The sequence below is a fragment of the Oryctolagus cuniculus genome, chromosome 9 (assembly GCF_964237555.1).
Source record: "Oryctolagus cuniculus chromosome 9, mOryCun1.1, whole genome shotgun sequence".
In the NCBI taxonomy this organism is placed as follows: domain Eukaryota; kingdom Metazoa; phylum Chordata; class Mammalia; order Lagomorpha; family Leporidae; genus Oryctolagus; species Oryctolagus cuniculus.
The window spans coordinates 110308703-110325966 of NC_091440.1; the positions used below are offsets into that span (position 1 = coordinate 110308703).

At 43.6% G+C, this 17264-nt stretch overlaps 1 protein-coding gene and 1 pseudogene across 13 annotated transcripts in view; one reads left to right on the top strand and one right to left on the bottom strand.

Annotated features, from left to right (window-relative positions):
- Nucleotides 1-17264, bottom strand: part of GPR19 (G protein-coupled receptor 19) — a 78718-nt gene that overhangs the window by 45659 nt on the left and 15795 nt on the right. For 3 of the 13 annotated variants that reach the window (XR_001793711.3, XR_011378996.1, XR_007921233.2), the window contains one exon: nt 9-16424. The exons of the other annotated variants lie outside the window; for them this stretch is intronic. The gene's annotated coding sequence lies outside the window, so the exon portion shown is untranslated. Of the gene's footprint in view, nt 1-8; nt 16425-17264 lie in introns of those variants that run through there. 13 annotated transcript variants of the gene reach the window in all.
- LOC138843731 (rRNA N6-adenosine-methyltransferase METTL5 pseudogene) lies at nt 11026-11640 on the top strand (annotated as a pseudogene).

Consider the following 17264-nt stretch of genomic DNA (forward strand, 5'->3'; position numbering starts at 1 on the left):
CTGCAGAGGCAAGATTAAAGAACAGTTCTCAGTACAGAACAATTCTTAATGATCCATTTTTTCCTTTAAGGGTATTTACACTAATGTATGGTAGGAAGAGGATTGTTACTATATATTGTCTTCATCAATAAACCACCTTCAACAAACGTAGGGCACTCAAGGCAATGTACTGAACAGCCTAATATCTTTAGGCACTGAAAAACAAACAAACAAATACAAAGCAGCCCTATTTAACTTCTAAAAAAAAAACACCAAAAATCATGAAGCAGCCCTACTTAAGCTCTCAAAGAGAACTGTAAGATAATTAGATATTTGAATTACTAAAAGGCCCTGAAGCATGCTGGCCAAATAATAGCCAACTGTAACAACAGCAACCAAACTTTCCATTTAAAAAAATCAGGATACATAGTCTGAAAACAGGACATAAGATCTAAAATTATCACTGTCCTAGAAAACTCTATACTTCATGACCCTCATACTTATAAAATTGAAATAGATGTTTCACCATTTATTTGTGTACAAATTTTTTTAAAAACTAAGATTTAAAATTTTAAAAATAAAAAATACAAGTAATTTTCTTTCTTTTTAAAAATTTATTTGAGGCCGGTGCCATGGCTCACTTGGTTAATCCTCCGCCTGTGGCGCTGGCACCCGGGGTTCTAGTCCCAGTTGGGGCGCCGGGTACTAGTCCCGGTTGCTCCTCTTCTGGTCCAGCTCTCTGCTGTGGCCCAGGAGGGCAGCAGAGGATGGTCCAATTACTTGGGTCCCTGCACTTGCATGGGAGACCGGGAGGAAGTACCCGGCTCCTGGCTTCGGATCAGTGCAGCGCCGGCTGTGGCGGCCATTAGGGGAGTGAACCAACGGAAGGAAGACCTTTCTCTCTCTCTCTCTCTCTCTCTCTCACTGTCTATAACTCTCTCCTGTCTCTCTCTCACCGTCTAACTCTGCCTGGAAAAAAAAAAAAAAAAAAAAAAAAGGAAGAAAGAAAGATTATTTGAAAGGCAGAGAGAGATCAACAAATGCTGGTTTACCCTCTAATCACCCCCAATAGCTGGAGCTGGGCCAGGTCAAAGCCAAGAGCCAGGAATACAATTCAGGTTTCCTACATGGGTGACTGGGACCCAAGTACCTGAGCCATCATCACTGCCTCCCCCAGGGTGCACATAAGCAGGAAGCTGGAATTGGGGCAAAGCTGAGACTCAAACCAGGCACTCTAATATGGTATGACACGATATGATAACTACTGTGCCAAATACCTGCTCCCAGACAGGCAATTTTCCCAGGGAGGAAGGTATTCTAAACATTTTTGGGTAAGGCCTATGGCCTAAATAAAATAGCAGTTGGTGGCACAGGCACTTGTGCTTGGTCAATACCTATACTTTAAATCCTGTGAATGTCTTTTTTGTTTCTCTCTTCCTTTCATAGCTCATTGCTACACCAGTGAGTGTGTCTCTGACTTCTTAGAAGCAGAGGATCCTGGTGTTCGGAGACAGAACAGAGCCCAAGTTCGTGAGACTAGGTTCCCCCTGCTGGTGGTACAACTTCTCTCACTCCACCTAAAACTGCTGCAGCTCTATTCATTTAATAAACCAAGAAACTGTGCTGGGGACCTGGGAAATGTAAATGGGTAAGATCTATAAACTATGCAGTCTGCCATACTCTGACTAAATTAGGCAATAATTGTAATTAACTACTAAACACACACACACACATACACACATACATATATACATACATACATACAAGCAGCTAAGTAGCAGAGAAAAAGAGTAACCCAATTTTGCCTGGAATAGGTGGAGAGAGAGAGAAGATTTCACAATAAAGGTAAGGTTAGGGCTGGGTGCTTAGAGGCCAACTTTTTGACTTCAGAAAGACACGAGCAAACAATTCCAGGGAAGAGAACAAGCATGTGGAATGAATCTGGGGGTCATCCTCTTGGACTGATGTTTTTGGGACCTTTTCCCCTTAGAGACAAGGTTTCCCTCAGGCCATACTTCCCAGAATAGTTAATCGGACAAGTATTTGGCAGAGCAGTGAAGTCACCACTTGGGATGCTCACATCCTATATCGGAGTCACTGGGTCTCAGTCCCAGCTCCTCTTCCGCTTCCAGCTTTCCGCTAATGCACATCCTGGGAGGCAGCAGATGATGGCTCGAGTAGTTGGGTTCCTGAACGCATGTGGAAGACCCGGACTGAGCTTACAGGCTTCTGGCTTCAGCCTGGCCTAGCCCTGGTTGCTACAGGCATTTAGGGATCTTGCAGATGGAAGACCTTTCCCTCTCTCTCTACTTTCCAAATAAATAAAAAGCAATAATATACACTTTCTAAATGCCTTCCAATATAACTGACCAAAAGGTTTCCTATGGTTATCACGTGTTGTGTATCTTGCACATTCATGAGTGGAGATGTGGTTGGACAGAGAATATTAGCACACCCAGAATGGTGGGATGGTACTTTTGTTCATACGGCACTTTTGTCAGTCTGTTACTATACCATTTTCCAAGTTTGTTTTGCTCTAGCTTAGCAATATATTGCACTTTCACAGGGAGCTTTTAAAATACTGATGCCTGGGTCCTACCCGCTGGGATTCTAATTTAATTGGGCTGGAGTGCAGCCCAGTCATTGGGATGTTTCAGTTCCCCAGGCGAACCTAATGTGCAGCCAAGATTAAGAATCACTGCTTCAGAAAGCATCCACATTTCTGTGTTCCCTACTCCACCAAGGGCTCCTGCAGGGAAGGCATTGTGCTTTTCTCCATGCTCCATGGCTTCTGCTCAAGTTCTTTACATTAATAACTGCTTATTAAATATATAGTGAATCAGATCCATAAAGACAGAGAGCTGAAATAAATTACTCTATGTACCTCTGCTAGGAGAATCAAATGAAGATGTAGAAAGTCAATGTGTACTCTCAGGGAGCTAAAACATTTGTGATCATGGTGACAGGATAAAATATGACTCCTGATAAGAGCAGCACAGATGAAACTGAAGTCACCCAGGTCAACAATTACATGAAATACAAGTCTCATCTAAGGGTGAGTGAAGGTCATTAAGGTGCCCTCAAACCTGCCATACTGTAATTAAATTCAAGGGCCTAAAAGTAAGATTTCACAAAGGTCTCCCCTGCTCCATTAATTTGGAAATAAATATCTTCAAAGGCTTATTTCTGAAACATGGGGCCAATTAATTAGTAATTATGTTCAGAGTCATCCATATGTGGTCATTTTTGGAATGGTAAGAAAGATTTCAGGGGCCAGTGCTGTGGCACTGGATCCAGCTCTCTGCTATGGCCTGGGAAAGCAGAAGATGGCCCAAGTGTTTGGGCCCCCGCACCCATGTGGGAGACCTGGAAGAAGCTCCTGGCTCCTGACTTTGGATCGGTTCAGCCACAGCTGTTGCAGCCATTTGGAGAGTGAACCAGCAGATGGAACACCTCTCTATCTCTACCTCTCTCTGTAACTCTTTCAAATAAATAAAATATCTTTTAAAAAATTTTTCGGCCAGCGCCACGGCTCACTAGGCTAATCCTCCGCCTGTGGCGCCAGTACTCTGGGTTCTAGTCCCAGTTGGGGCGCCGGTTCTGTCTTGGTTGCTCCTCTTCCAGTCCAGCTCTCTGCTGTGGCCCAGGAAGGTAGTGGAGGATGGCCCAAGTGCTTGGAAGCACCTGGCTCCTGGCTTCAGATCGGCACAGTGCGCCGGCCATAGCGGCCATTTGGGGGGTGAACCAATGGAAGGAAGATCTTTCTCTCTGTCTCTCTCACTAACTCTGCCTGTCAAAAAAAAAAAAAAAAGGGAAAAAATTTTTTTTCATCATTTTTTTAATCTTTCTCTTCCCCGTCAATTTTGAAATATTCCATTGGGTTAAGTTATTAGAGGCCTTTGTCTCTTTCTATATATTATCTAAAAAAGTAATAATTCATCTATTAAATTATGTACTTATCAGGACTAGTATTGTGGTGCAGTGGGTTAAAACACCAGTTGTGATGCTAGCATGCCGAGTTGGAGTACCAGTTTGACTCCCGGCTATTCAGCTTCCAATCCAGCTTCCTGTTGCTGTGTCTGCAAAGGCAGTGGAAGATAGCCCAAGTATGTGGGCCCCTGCCACCCAAGTGGGAGAACTGGATGGAGTCCTGGTTCCTGCTTTGGTCTTGCCCAAACCTTGCTACTGTGGGCAACTGGAGAGTGAACCAGCAGATGGAAGATCTCTCTCTCTCTCTCTCTCTCTCTCTCTCTCTCTCTCCCCCTGGGCCTCAAGTACTTGGTCATCTGTTGCTGCTTGCCTAGGCACATTGACAGGGAGCTGAATTGGAAGTGGAGCAGCTAGAACTTCAACCACATCTCATATTGGTGTCACTGAGTTTCAGTCCCAGGTCTTCTGATACCAGCTCACTGCTAATGTACATCCTGGGAGGCAGCAGATGATAGCTCAAGTACTTGGGTCACTGACAACCACATGGGAGATCCTGGCTGCTGGGAGCATTTGGGGAGTGAACCAGTGGATGAAAGATCTCTAGATCTGTCTCTTCCTCTCCTCTATTTCTCTGCCTTTCAAATAAATATAATACAGTAATTTTTTAAGAACAAGGAGACATATCCTATCTTGATTTTAAAAACTGAGCAGCAAAGAGACAGGAAGAGCTCTCATCTGCTGTTTCACTCCCCAAACGCATGCCAGGGCTGATCTGGGACCAGAACTAGGAGTCAGGAGCAAAATCCAAGTCTCCCATGTGGATGGCAGGAGTCCAATTGCTTGAGCCATCACTGCTGCCTCCCAGTGCATATTAACAAGAAGCTGGAGTCAGAAACTTGATCCAGCAGTTGTACTCAGGAAACTCCAATGTGGGATGCAGGCATGTTAACAACTAGGCTAAATGTCCACTCCCCTGGGATAGTTATGAATGGGCCTCTCCAAGGATTATTTAAATCTCTGGGAAAATGTATTTATGCTTCATTTTGCTATTTACTATTTGACAAGCGCCAAGATACTGTGAAGTTACATGTTAACTTGTAAATTTCTGTCTAGCAGGAAAATTAATGTTATGGGACTTAGTGCTCTGTGGTACATTAACCCGTTCTGTGTCTCCCTAGCAATCTTATACTGACACTCTTATTTAAAAATGCCTATACACAAGGAAAGCCAAGACACTCTGGCAAAAAAAAAAAAAAAAAAAAAAAGGACCTAAATGAAAGATCTCTGTGAGTGAGATCCCAGTGGAAAGAACAGGTCTTCAAAGAAGGAGGTACCTTTCTCTGAAGGGAGGAGAGAACTTCCACTTTGACTATGACCTTGTCTAAATAAGATAAGAGTCGGTGAACTCAAAAGGCTTCCATAGCCTTGGAAACTCATGACTGGAGCATAGGGAGATTACTGATGCCATAAACAGGAGTGTCAATTTGTTAAGTCAACAACAGGAGTCACTGTGCACTTACTCCTCATGTAGGATCTCTGTCCTTAATGTGCTGTACATTGAGACTTAATGCTATAACGAGTACTCAAACAGTATTTTTCACTTTGTGTTTCTATGTGGGTGCAAACTGTTGAAATCTTTACTTAATGTATACTAAACTGATCTTCTGTATATATAGAAAATTGAAAATGAATCTTGATATGAATGGAGGGGGAGAGAGAGCGGGAAAGGGGAGGGTTGCGGGTGGGAGGGAAGTCATGGGGGTGGGGGAGCCAATGTAATCCATAAGCTGTACTTTGGAAATCTATATTCATTAAATAAAAGTTAAAAAAAAATGCCTATACATACTGATTTCTCCAAAATAAATTAATTGCTTCCAAATATAAATTAATCAATCCTTGACACGTATTCATTCTGTATTTGTATGTGTCTTGATTTAAGCTTTCTAAAAAATCATTCTTGGATAACAAATGACTGGAAACCAATGAGAGGGAAAGAGAAGCACCAAGACGAACAAGAGGGCCAGTGCAGATTAAGTTGCTGCCTGCAGTCCCAGCATCCCATATGGGCTGCTCCACTTCCAATCCAGCTCCCTCCTAATATGCCCGGGAAAGCAGCAGAAGATGGCCTAAGGCCTTGGGCCCCTGCACCCATGTAGGAGACTTGGATGAAGTTCCTGGCTCCTGGCTTCTGTCTGGCCCAGCCTGGCTACTGTAGCCATTTAGGGAATGAACCAGTGGATGGAAGACTTCTCTCTCTCTGCCTCTGCCTCTCCCTTTCTGTAATGTCACCTTTCAAATAAATAAATATATAAATAAACATTAAAAAGAAAAAAGGACAAATGGGGGACATAGCTGAACTTTGTGTTCCTCAGTCCTACCAGGTCCAGTCCCAGGCAAGCAAAGTACCTGGTTTCTTCTAAACTCAAAAAAACTCTACCTGGGGCCGGCACTGTTGTAATGGGTTAAGCTGCCACCTGCAATGCCAGCATCCCATACCGGCACAGGTTCAAGTCTCAGCTGCTCTACTTCCAATCTGGCACCCTACTATAATGCCTGGGAAAGCAGCAGAGGATGGCCCAAGTCCTTGGGCCTCTGCACCCATGTGAGAGAACAAGAAGTTGTTCCTGGTTTCCGTCTGGCACAGCCCCAGCCATTGTAGCCATTTGGGAAGTGAACCAGTGGGTGGAAGATCTCTATCTTTCTTCCTAACCCCCTTTCTTTCTGTAACTCTGCCTTTCAAATAAATAAAATCTGTAAAAACAAACAAACAAAATAAAAACACAAGGGGCTAGCGCTATGGCGTAGTGGGCTAAGCCTCGCCTGCAGTGCCAGCATCCCAGATGGGCGCAGGTTCATGTCCTGGTTGCTCCTCTTCTGATCCAGTTCTCTGCTATGGCCTGGGAAAGCAGTGGAAGACAGTCCAAGTACTTGGGCCCCTGCACCCCCGTGGGAGACCCAAATGAAGCTCCTGGCTCCTTGCTTCAGATCAGCTCAGCTCCAGCTGCTGTGGCCATTTGGAGAGTGAACCAGCAGCCACAAGACTTTTCTCTCTGTCTCTCCCTCTGTAATTCTGCCTTTCAAATAAATAAATAAAATCTTTAAAAAAAAATTCTAAACACCAATTTGCTTTCCCTCCCAAAATTATAAAGACTGATATTCTCAGTATATAGGAAGGCCATTTTTATTTCTGAGATTTGTTTAAAAACTTAATGTCAAAGAATTTTTATATGATCTTGTTAAAAAACAACAGAAACATCTTCTGCAGAATGGAAATTATCTGTTGGAGCTAAGCAGATACATAAGGCCATTTGCAAATGAGTAATAAGAATAATCACAACAAAGACAGTGGCTATAGAATCAGTAGTACAAGAGGTAGTCCTTATTTTGTGCTCAATGTATATCAGGCATTTTATATGTATAACCCTTCCAATTAGGTATTATTGGCTCTGTTTTACAACTGAGAAAAACTGAAGTCCTTCTCCAGGGGTCATCTGAAGATTGCCCACTTCTTGCTCCTGATTATACTCAGGGCTTCATTCCCCAGGGAGGCCACAGAGGGTCTGCTCTGGATTCAGAGGGTCAGACTGGCTCTTTCTGGGCAGGTCCTTTTGACTCCTCTAAACACAGGAAGACACAGTTACTCCCTAGAGGTTCCTGCCTTCCCACAGACACATCTGTTCAATATGCCAGCTCACAAATATGTGACACAGTGAGCATTTAAAAAACAACACAATCACTCCCACCATGTTCTGCATGGAGGCTCAGCATGAGAAGTGCAGCAGACTTGCTGGTCAGGAGGCAGAGCCTTTCTTCAGAACAAAGAATGTGAGTGTTAGACATTCATGATGACTGATGATTAACTGTTGCCTTTTAAATGCAGAATAGAAGCAGTGTGAACTGAAGTGAGGAAAAAGTTTGGTCAATGTTTTACCCCAAGGAGGAAATTATCTTTTAAAATTTTAATTGTTTTATTTTACATTTTTACTTATTTTCATTTTTACTTGTATGTTTGATTTTTATATGCGTGTGTGTGTATATATATATATAGAGAGAGAGAGAGAGAGAGACAGACAGAGAGTCGAAGGATCTTCGATCTGCTGGTTCACTGCCCATGAGCTTTCAACAGCTAGGGCTGGCCTAGGCCAAAGCCAGAAGAAGCTAGGAACTCAATCCAGGTCTTCCAGATGAGATTCAGGGACCTTAGCACTTGAGCCATCATCTGCTGCCTCCCAGGGTACACATTAGTTAGAAGTCAAAATTGAAAGTGGTGCCAGAATTCAAACCCTCCTATATGGGATGTAGGGCTATCAAGGGCATCTTAATGGCTGTGCCAAATGCCTACCACCTAACTGTTTTATATCAGAAAATACCATGGTGGTAGATATTTCTCTTAAACCTTTCACTGTTATGTAGGCTTAATTTACCTGTATATGAAAAAAGAAATGCCTCTAACAGTGGCTACCTTCCATGGAAGGAGTTATACATACCAGTTCCCATCTACAGGTTCAATGACACCATGCTGGTATCGTGATCAACTATGATAGGAATATTCACACCACACAAATCAACAAGCACCACAAATCAGGGTTTGTCCTCTCTGCAGAACAGGTGTTAAACATTTACCATCACACCACTTCCAGTAGAGCAGGGTTTATGGGGCAACTTATTCCAAGGTCCTGAATTTACATCCTTGACCTTGGATGGCTCAGGAGGCCACCCAGGCTCTTTTGAGGCTTCCTGACTTGCTATCTTGCTTTGTGGCTGTTGTGCTGGGAAGACGTAACTAAGTGCCTTTTAGAACAATTTAAGGTGACCCAGGCATCCATCAGCATGATTCCAGTGGGGAAACAAGAAAACCAGAGGGGCCAGTGCTGTGGCGTAGCCAGTAAAGCTGCTGCCTGCAGTGCCAGCATCCCATATGGGCGCCAGTTCGAGTCCTGGCTCCACTTCCGGCCCAGCTCTCTGCATGGCCTGGGAAAGCAGTGGAAGATGGCCCAAGTCCTTGGGCCCCTGCACCCGTGTTGGGGACCTGGAGGAAGCTCCTGGCTCCTGGCTTTGGATCAGCACAGCGCTGGTTGTTGTGGCCATCTGGGGAGTGAACCAGCAGATGGAAGATCTCAGTCTCTCTGCCTCTCTGCAACTCTGCCTTTCAAATAAATAAATAAATAAATAAATAAAGAAGGAAGGAAGGAAGGAACGAAGAAAGGAAGGAAGGAAGAAAATTGGAGAGTATAAGACATGCTCTCCTAATGTGCCAGCCAGATAAAATATAGGATGCCCATTTACATGTGAATTTCAGATAAATATATTTTTACCATAAGCATGAGCACCCTCAAAAAGTCCATGGAAATATGAATGGATTTAAAAATTTCTGTATCCAAATAGACTATCTTTTTATTCTATTTTTCCAGGGACTTTTTGAATTCTGCTTGTATGTCACATGTAATATCCTATTAATACTTAATTGATGTCCAGTATTTTTATTTGCTACATCTGGCAAATCTATACTGGAACATAATCTACTGAAAAAAATACATATATTTTCCATCTCACAGTACAAGCATATTGCAAAGTGTGGGAACACAGGCTTTGAAATCAGATACCTGAAGTACAAATCCTATTTTTGTCACTCACTAACCTGTGTGACCTTGAGCAAGTTACCTAGCCCTCTTGTACTTCAGTTCTTTTATCAGTAAGGTAAGCATAATTAGTTCCTATTTCATCCGATCATGAGAATTGAATGAGAGAACATATATAGGAGTTAATGAGTTAAGACATTTAAATCTGCTTGGTACAAGGAAAATAGTGACTTGTATTTTTGTGTAGTTTATACTCCTATGAAATCCTTCCTCTGTGTCTGGCATACAGCAAGTGCTTCAAAAATTACCATTCTTACTACTGTTGGCTCAATAGTTTTTAAAATCATATGACAGACACATTTTAGTAACCAGGTGTAGGTATTTGGTCTAGTGGTTAAAACGAAGCTAGGGTACCTACATCCCACATTGGCGTGCTTGAGCTCAAATTCTAGATCCACTTCTACTTCTAGCTTCCTGCTAGTGTAAAAATCTAAGAGGCAGCAGGTGATGGTTCAAACAGTTGAGTTCTTGCCGCCCAGGTGGAAGATTTGGATTGAGTTCCTCAACTCCTGGTTTTGGTCCAGCCTCCCTGGCTGCTGTGGGCATTTGGGGAGTCAATCAGTGCATGGGAACTGTCTGTGTCTGTCTTTCTACACTTCAAACAAATAAATAAAAATTTTTAAAATATTAGTATAACCATACTAACATCAGTCACATGATTTAGGTTTGTTAAGGGTAAATAGCTTTTATGAAGGGGCCTAGATACCTAATCATCACTTAAACAACACTTTTAAGGGAAAAATTATTGAGGCCCAAATAAATGAACACAACTTTCTCCAAACTGGAGATTTAGGAGCCGGCACTGTGGCGTAGCGGGTAAAGCTGCCACCTGCAGTGCCGGCATCCCGTATGGGCGCCAGTTCGAGTCCTGGCTGCTCCACTTCCGATGCAGCTCTCTGCTATGGCCTAGGAAAGCAGTAGAAGGTGGCCCAAGTCCTTAGGCCCTTGCACCCGCATGGGAGACCCGGAAGAAGCTCCAAGCTTTGGATCAGCACAGTTTAGGCTGTTGTGGCCCATTGGGGAATGAACCAGCGGATGGAAGACCTCTCGCTCTCTCTGCCTCTCCTTCTCTCTCTATGTAACTCTGGCTTTCAAATAAAATAAATAATTCTAAAAAAAAAAAAAAAAAAGTTGGAGAAGATTTTATAATGGCATGTTAGCCAGATCAAGCTTTTTCTACCTTTTCTACCAAAATCTGCAATATAACTGGATTGAATATATTTTCTTCAAAAGCATATAGACTCTAAGCTCCAAGCATGTGCCACCACCATCTCCAGGAGCTGAAAAGCAGCATGGGATAACCCGGAGGCAGGCAGGAGCTAGCCTGAGTGCCTGGCATCCCCTGGCCAGCAGTGTTGAAAAAGAGGCTGTGGTAGGTTGGGGGCAGGGAGAAACAAGAACCTGGTTAAATAGATTTCTCCATAAATCTGAGCTGTTAAACCCTGCAAGCACAGGGCTTTAAAAAAAAAAATTGAAAAAATGAAGGCTTAAGGAACTAGAAACTTGCCTTCAATAAGTGGATGGAGTTAAAAGCCCCAAGCTACTACAGTATTCAACTAGGCACACATTGCAGCACGTATGCTCTGTGCAGTCCATAACACATTTGATGACACTGAAAACAAAGTGGCTACAGATGGAGGAAGTGGTTGTAGAGTGTACTTAGCATGAGAACTGCTTTTTTAGGAGCAGGACTTTGTGTTGGATTTAACATAAATGACAATGCATTGGAAATGAAATGAAAAAGCTTGAATTAACAAATGTTGATGCAGTTCAATGTGATATGTGATATGTGCACATTATCTAAAAAAATATCTAAGTCATTTTATATAGCAATTATGAATCCTCCCTTTGGCACCAAAACCAATAAAGGACAGATATGGCTTTTCTGAAGACTGCTTTGGAAAGGGCAAGAATAGCAATATACTCCTTAAACAAAACCTCAGCTACAGAACATGTTAGAAAGAAAGCTGAAAAATGGAAAATCAGTATAGATGTAATTACAGAGCTTTGATATGACCTGTCAGCATCCTACAACTTTTATAAAAAGCAACCAGCGGACACTGATGAGTCCCTAATTTGGTTTTCTTTTTAAAAGTCTCCAAAGACACAGCAACTTAAAACCTAATCAAGATAATAAAAAATGTTATTTAAAAAAAAAACATACAGAATCCATTCTGCTTAAATTATTTCCATTAGATAATTTTGAATAATTGCAAAGGAACCTTACAGCTTCCTTCCAACTAAGACTTCTGGTGTCACAGGCACACAGGTCTGGAATCTTCCCTAATGTTCTATTCCCTTTCCCCCTCTCTTATAAAGTATGAGTAAATCTTCCTCCATAGGATTTCCATCTCTGGGCTTTTTGATCTGTTTCTCAACTGGGATTCAGTACTTTCTTGCATTTTCTTTTTGCTTGGTTATGCTACCAATCAGATCATGATTTTTTTTTTTAACAGAAAAGGGTTTTCAAAATAGCCTCTTATAACTTCACAAAATAGCCTATGAGAAATTAGTCAGTGAGAAATTCTAGGTATACAGATTTAAGAAGTAACTTGTTCTTCTATCATCTTTACTGCTTTGACCTTCATTTATACAAATAAATATCAAAAATATTTAAAATATCAGAAATAAACAGGGCCAGCATCCTTGGCATGATTTCAGGTAGCCAGGAAGGCTCCTATCCCTCCAACTTTCCTCAAAACCACAGTGTTACTCTTTGAAATTTAAGATCCCCACTAAAATGTAAACGAGTCTTGGCCTGTGGTGCCACAGGTCAAGCCTGCATCCACATGAGTGCCCCACCTCTGCTTCTGAATCAGTTTCCTATTAATGTACCCGGGAGGCAGCAGATGATAGTGTAAGTACATGGATTCCTGCCAACCATGTGGGAGACCAGGACTAAATTCTAGGACCCCAGGGACTGACATTGTGGCACAGTGAGTAAAGCCACTGCCTGCAGTGCCGGCATCCCATATGGGTGCTGGTTCAAGTCCCGGCTGCTCCACATCTGATCCAGCTCCCTGCTAATGGCTAGGGGAAGTAATGGAAGATGGTCCAAGGACTTGGGCCCCTGTACCCACATAGGAGACCTGGAAGAAGCTCCTGGTTTTGAATTGGCCCAGCTCTAGCCATTGTTGCCATTTGGGGAGTGAACCAGTGGATGGAAGATCTTTCTCTGTCTCCTCTCTCTCTCTGTAACTCTTGCAAATAAATAATCTTTAATCTTTTATTTTTTATTTTTTATTTTTTTGACAGGCAGAGTGGACAATGAGAGAGAGAGACAGAGAGAAAGGTCTTCCTTTGCCGTTGGTTCACCCTCCAATGGCCACCACGGCAGGTGTGCTGCAGCCGGCGCTCCACGCTGATCTGAAGCCAGGAGCCAGGTGCTTCTCCTGGTCTCCCATGCGGGTGCAGGGCTCAAGCACTTGGGCCATCCTCCACTGCACTCCCGGGCCACAGCAGAGAGCTGGCCTGGAAGAGGGGCAACCGGGAAAGAATCCGGTGCCCCAACCAGGACTAGAACCCGGTGTGCCGGCGCTGCAAGGTGGAGGATTAGCCTACTGAGCCGTGGCGCTGGCCTATATTTCTTTCTGTCAGCAACTCTGCCTCTCCAATAAATAAATAAAATTTTTAAAAAAGAACCTAATATCACATGGGAAGCAGGGGAGAGAGAATTAAGGGTAGGTAGGGATAGTAGGGACTCTCATTCTGCACCACAGCTAGTACCCCCTCCCTCCTCCCCATGCCATATTATGTCCCCTTAGGCCATTTTAGTGGGAGGAAAGGATACCTTAGTTTCTGCTTAGAGGAAGTTGGCCACAAGGGAAAGGAGAAAAGTCTGATTCTCTCACCTACAGGTCCCTGCTTGATGGAGTTAGGGGTGAAACCAGATGCAATGTGAGAACTCCACTTCCTCCTGCAGAGGCTGGAGAGCTCACCATGGTATTGACAGGTGCTCTACTCCTTACGGGTTTTTTTCCTGTTCCATTCTGAGAATAAACCAAGACCTAAGTGCTGCCTTGCCTTAGAGGAGAGTTGCCTCACTGAGCCTGAGACAAACCTGTTTTCTTGGCTCTTGTTTTCTGGAAGCTGAGTTCTCTGAGGGGCTTCCTAGAAAGGAAGAGGGTGAAAAAAGGACCTCTAAACCAGGAACGTGAGTGTGCCCTTTGCCCCATGCGAAAGGGAAGCCTGGACAAACACCAAGAATCTTCTGGGGATGATGAAAATGTTCTGGAATTTGATGATGGTGTTGGTGATGTGATCCTGTATACTTCACAAAATCACTGGAAGGGTACACTTAAAGTGAGTGAATTTTATGGCATATAAATAACACCTCAATTTAAAACAGTAAAAAAAGGAGGCCTGGGACTCTGGCCTCACTTACTTGCTGTGCTCCAGGTTAGTGACAGGAGGTAATGGAGAAGGAAAGCACAGCAGCTCAGAGGCTGATCCTCCGCAGTTTCCCAGCTGAGAAACCTCCCAAGAGAAGTCTTATAGCTGCAGATCCACCAGCTTACAAGGACTCGCCCCAGCTCAGATCACAGTTACTTCTCTACTATAACCAGAAGGGATCCAAGAGACTGCCCGGTATGTTTTGTTCTGTGTGAAGAATCCCAGGACCAAGGAAGAGGAAGGGAGTCCCAGGAATGTTTGCCACTGATTGTACCATGAGCTGGGTAGGGCACTTGCTCTTATTTAAAGGAAGAATTCTGAGTAGTGGGTAGAATGGCCCCCCTCAAGAGATCCACACTCAAATCCCTGGACCTATGAATCTGATATATTACATAGCAAAAGGGACTCTGCATATATAATTAAGGTTATGAACCTAAAAATGGGAAGATGATCCTGCATTATCCAGGTGGGCCCAATTTCATCATATGAACTCTAAATGCAGAGGACTTTGTCTAGCTAGTGGCAGAGGGGTGCAGCAAAAGAAGTCTGAGGGTCCAAGCACAAGGAGGAGTTGACAAGCTATGCTGGCTCTGAGATGTTGCAGCCTGTGTATGAGGAGAGGGGAGAGGCCTCCAAGAGTAATGGGTGGCCCCCAACTAATCATCATCAAGGAAATAGGACTGTCTTAAAACCACAAGGCAGGGGTTCTGCCAACAACCCAAATGTGCTTGGAAGGGGAAATCATCCCCAGAGCCTCTAAAAAGGGTCACAATACTGTCAACATCTTGATTTCAGTACTGTGACACATTCAGCAGAGAATCCAGCCAAGCCCACCCAGACTTCTGCCTACAGAACTGTGAGATCAGTGTTATCTTAAGCCACTAGATGTGTGTTTAATTCATTACAGCAGAAAACAAAAACGAATTCAATACAGCACTTTTTATACAGTTGACTGTGAGGACTAAAATTCGTAACCGCCATTCTACCACTCTCCCACCAGCATCTAGGATAGTATTAGAAGCCCTGAAGGTTTAATAAATACACCAGCACTGCAGTGTAGTGGATAAAGTGCTGGCATCCCATATGGGCGCCAGTTCAAGTCCTGGCTGCTCCACTTCCAATCCAGCTCTCTGGAATGGCCTGGTAGAAGTGGTAGAAGATGGCCCAAGTCCTTGGGCCACTGCACCCTCATGGGAGACCTGGAGGAAGCTCTTGGCTCCTGGCTTCGGACTGGCACTGCTCCAGCTGTTGCAGCCAATTGGGGAGTGAACCAGTGGATGGAAGACCTCTCTCTCTCTCTGCCTCTCCTTCTCTTTCTGTGTAACTCTGCCTTTCAAATAAATAAAGCTTAAAAAAAAAAAAAAAAAGAATACAGTGCTTTCAACTTCACCTTATATGCTAGACTTGGGCTAAGAAACCTAGATTTCAATTCTCAATATAAACACTGACCAAGTCAAGATTCTGGTCTTATTTTTATATCCACATAAGGACCCTAAATAAGTCTTTCTGAATGTTTCCATGTCTGCAATATGTATGAGTCAGCCAAGATTTCTGAGCTTGTTACAATTCCATGAATTGAAACTGAAAGGTAGACCTTGTTATATGGAATGAGCAACATACATTCACTTAGTTGGTCACCCAGCACTTTGATTTATCAGAGAGCTCATCCTGAGAGTATACTCTGAAGTTGTCTAGGACTGCAGGACCCAGTACTGGAAGTCTTTGGTATCCAAGTTCAGTAGTTTAGGTCCCAAAGGATAAAGCAGAAGTTAGATCTGATTTTGTACTAACATGTGTTCTTCTTAGACAAATTATGCAATTATATAATCAGGTATCACTGAAAATATGGTGGAGGGTGGGTATTTGGAATGGTAATTAAGATGCTCTTGGGACATCCACATCTTACACTGGAGTACTTGGGATCGAGTTCCAGGTCCACTGCTATGCTATGCTATGCTAATTCTAGCTTCCAGCTAACCCATACCTCCAGAGGCAGCAGAGGATGGCTCAAATGATGTGGGTCCCTGCCACCCACATGGGGGACATAAGCTGTATTTCTAGTTCCCAGCTGTTGTGTGCATTTGGAGAGTGAACCAGAATATTTTTTTTAAACTCATCTTTTTTTTTTTTTTTTTTAAAGATTTATTTATTTGAAAGGCAGAGATACAGAGAGGCAAAAGTAAAGAGAGGTCTTCCATCCGATGGTTCACTCCCAAGATGGCCACAACGGCTGGAGCTGCACCAATCCAAAGCCAGGAGCCAGGAGCTTCCTCTAGGTCTCCCAAGCGGGTTCAGCGGCCCAAGGACTAGAGCCATCTTCCAGTGATTTTCCAGGCCATAGCAGAGAGCTGGATCAGAAGTGGAGTAGCCAGGACTTGAACTGATGCCCACATGGGATACTGGCACTGCAGGCGGCAGCTTTATCTCCTATGCCACAGCGCCAGCACAGTGAACCAGAAGACTGGAACTCTCTACATGTCCCTGCTTCTCAAATAACAAACAAATAAGTGATTAGAAAGAGAGAAAGAAAACATGGTTGGACAGGTGTTTACCTATTACCCAGGTTACTATATATTTTAGTGCCATTCATTTGCAGGTGTTTGATAAGTTAATATGTTACTGTTATCATTTCTTATTTTAATCCTCTCAGCATACCAGCAATAGTTGACCAAATCACCTACATCAGCAGTTTTCAACCTTCCTTCTTCAGAGACACATGTGACAAATGTGACCATAGGGTACTTTAAAAAGTTTGTGGAGGGGCCAGCGCTGTGATGTAGTAGGCTAAGCCTTTGCCTGTGGTGCCAGCATCCCATCTGGGTGCTGGTTTGTGACCTGGCTGCTCTTCTGTTCCAGCTCTCTACTAATGGCCTGGGAGAGCAGTGGAGGATGGCCCAAGTGCTTGGGCCCCTTCACCAGCATGGGAGACCTGGAAAAAGCTCCAGAATCCTTGCTCCAAATCTCTGTTGTGGCCATTTGGAGAGTGAACCAGAGTATGGGAGACTTCTCTGTCTCTCCTTTCCTCTGTCTGTAACTCTGCCTCTAAAATAAATAAATAAAATATTTTTAAAAATGTACATCATCTTTTAATTCTATTTTCCACAAACTTTTTATTTTTGGACAGGCAGAGTTAGACAGTGAGAGAGAGAGAAACAGAGAGAAAGGTCTTCCTTTGCCGTTGGTTCACCCCCCAAGTGGCCACTACGGCTGGTGCACTGTGCCGATCCGAAGCCAGGAGCCAGGTGCTTCCTCCTGGTTTCCCATGCAGGTGCAGGGCCCAAGCACTTGGGCCATCCTCCACTGCACTCCCGGGCCACAGCAGAG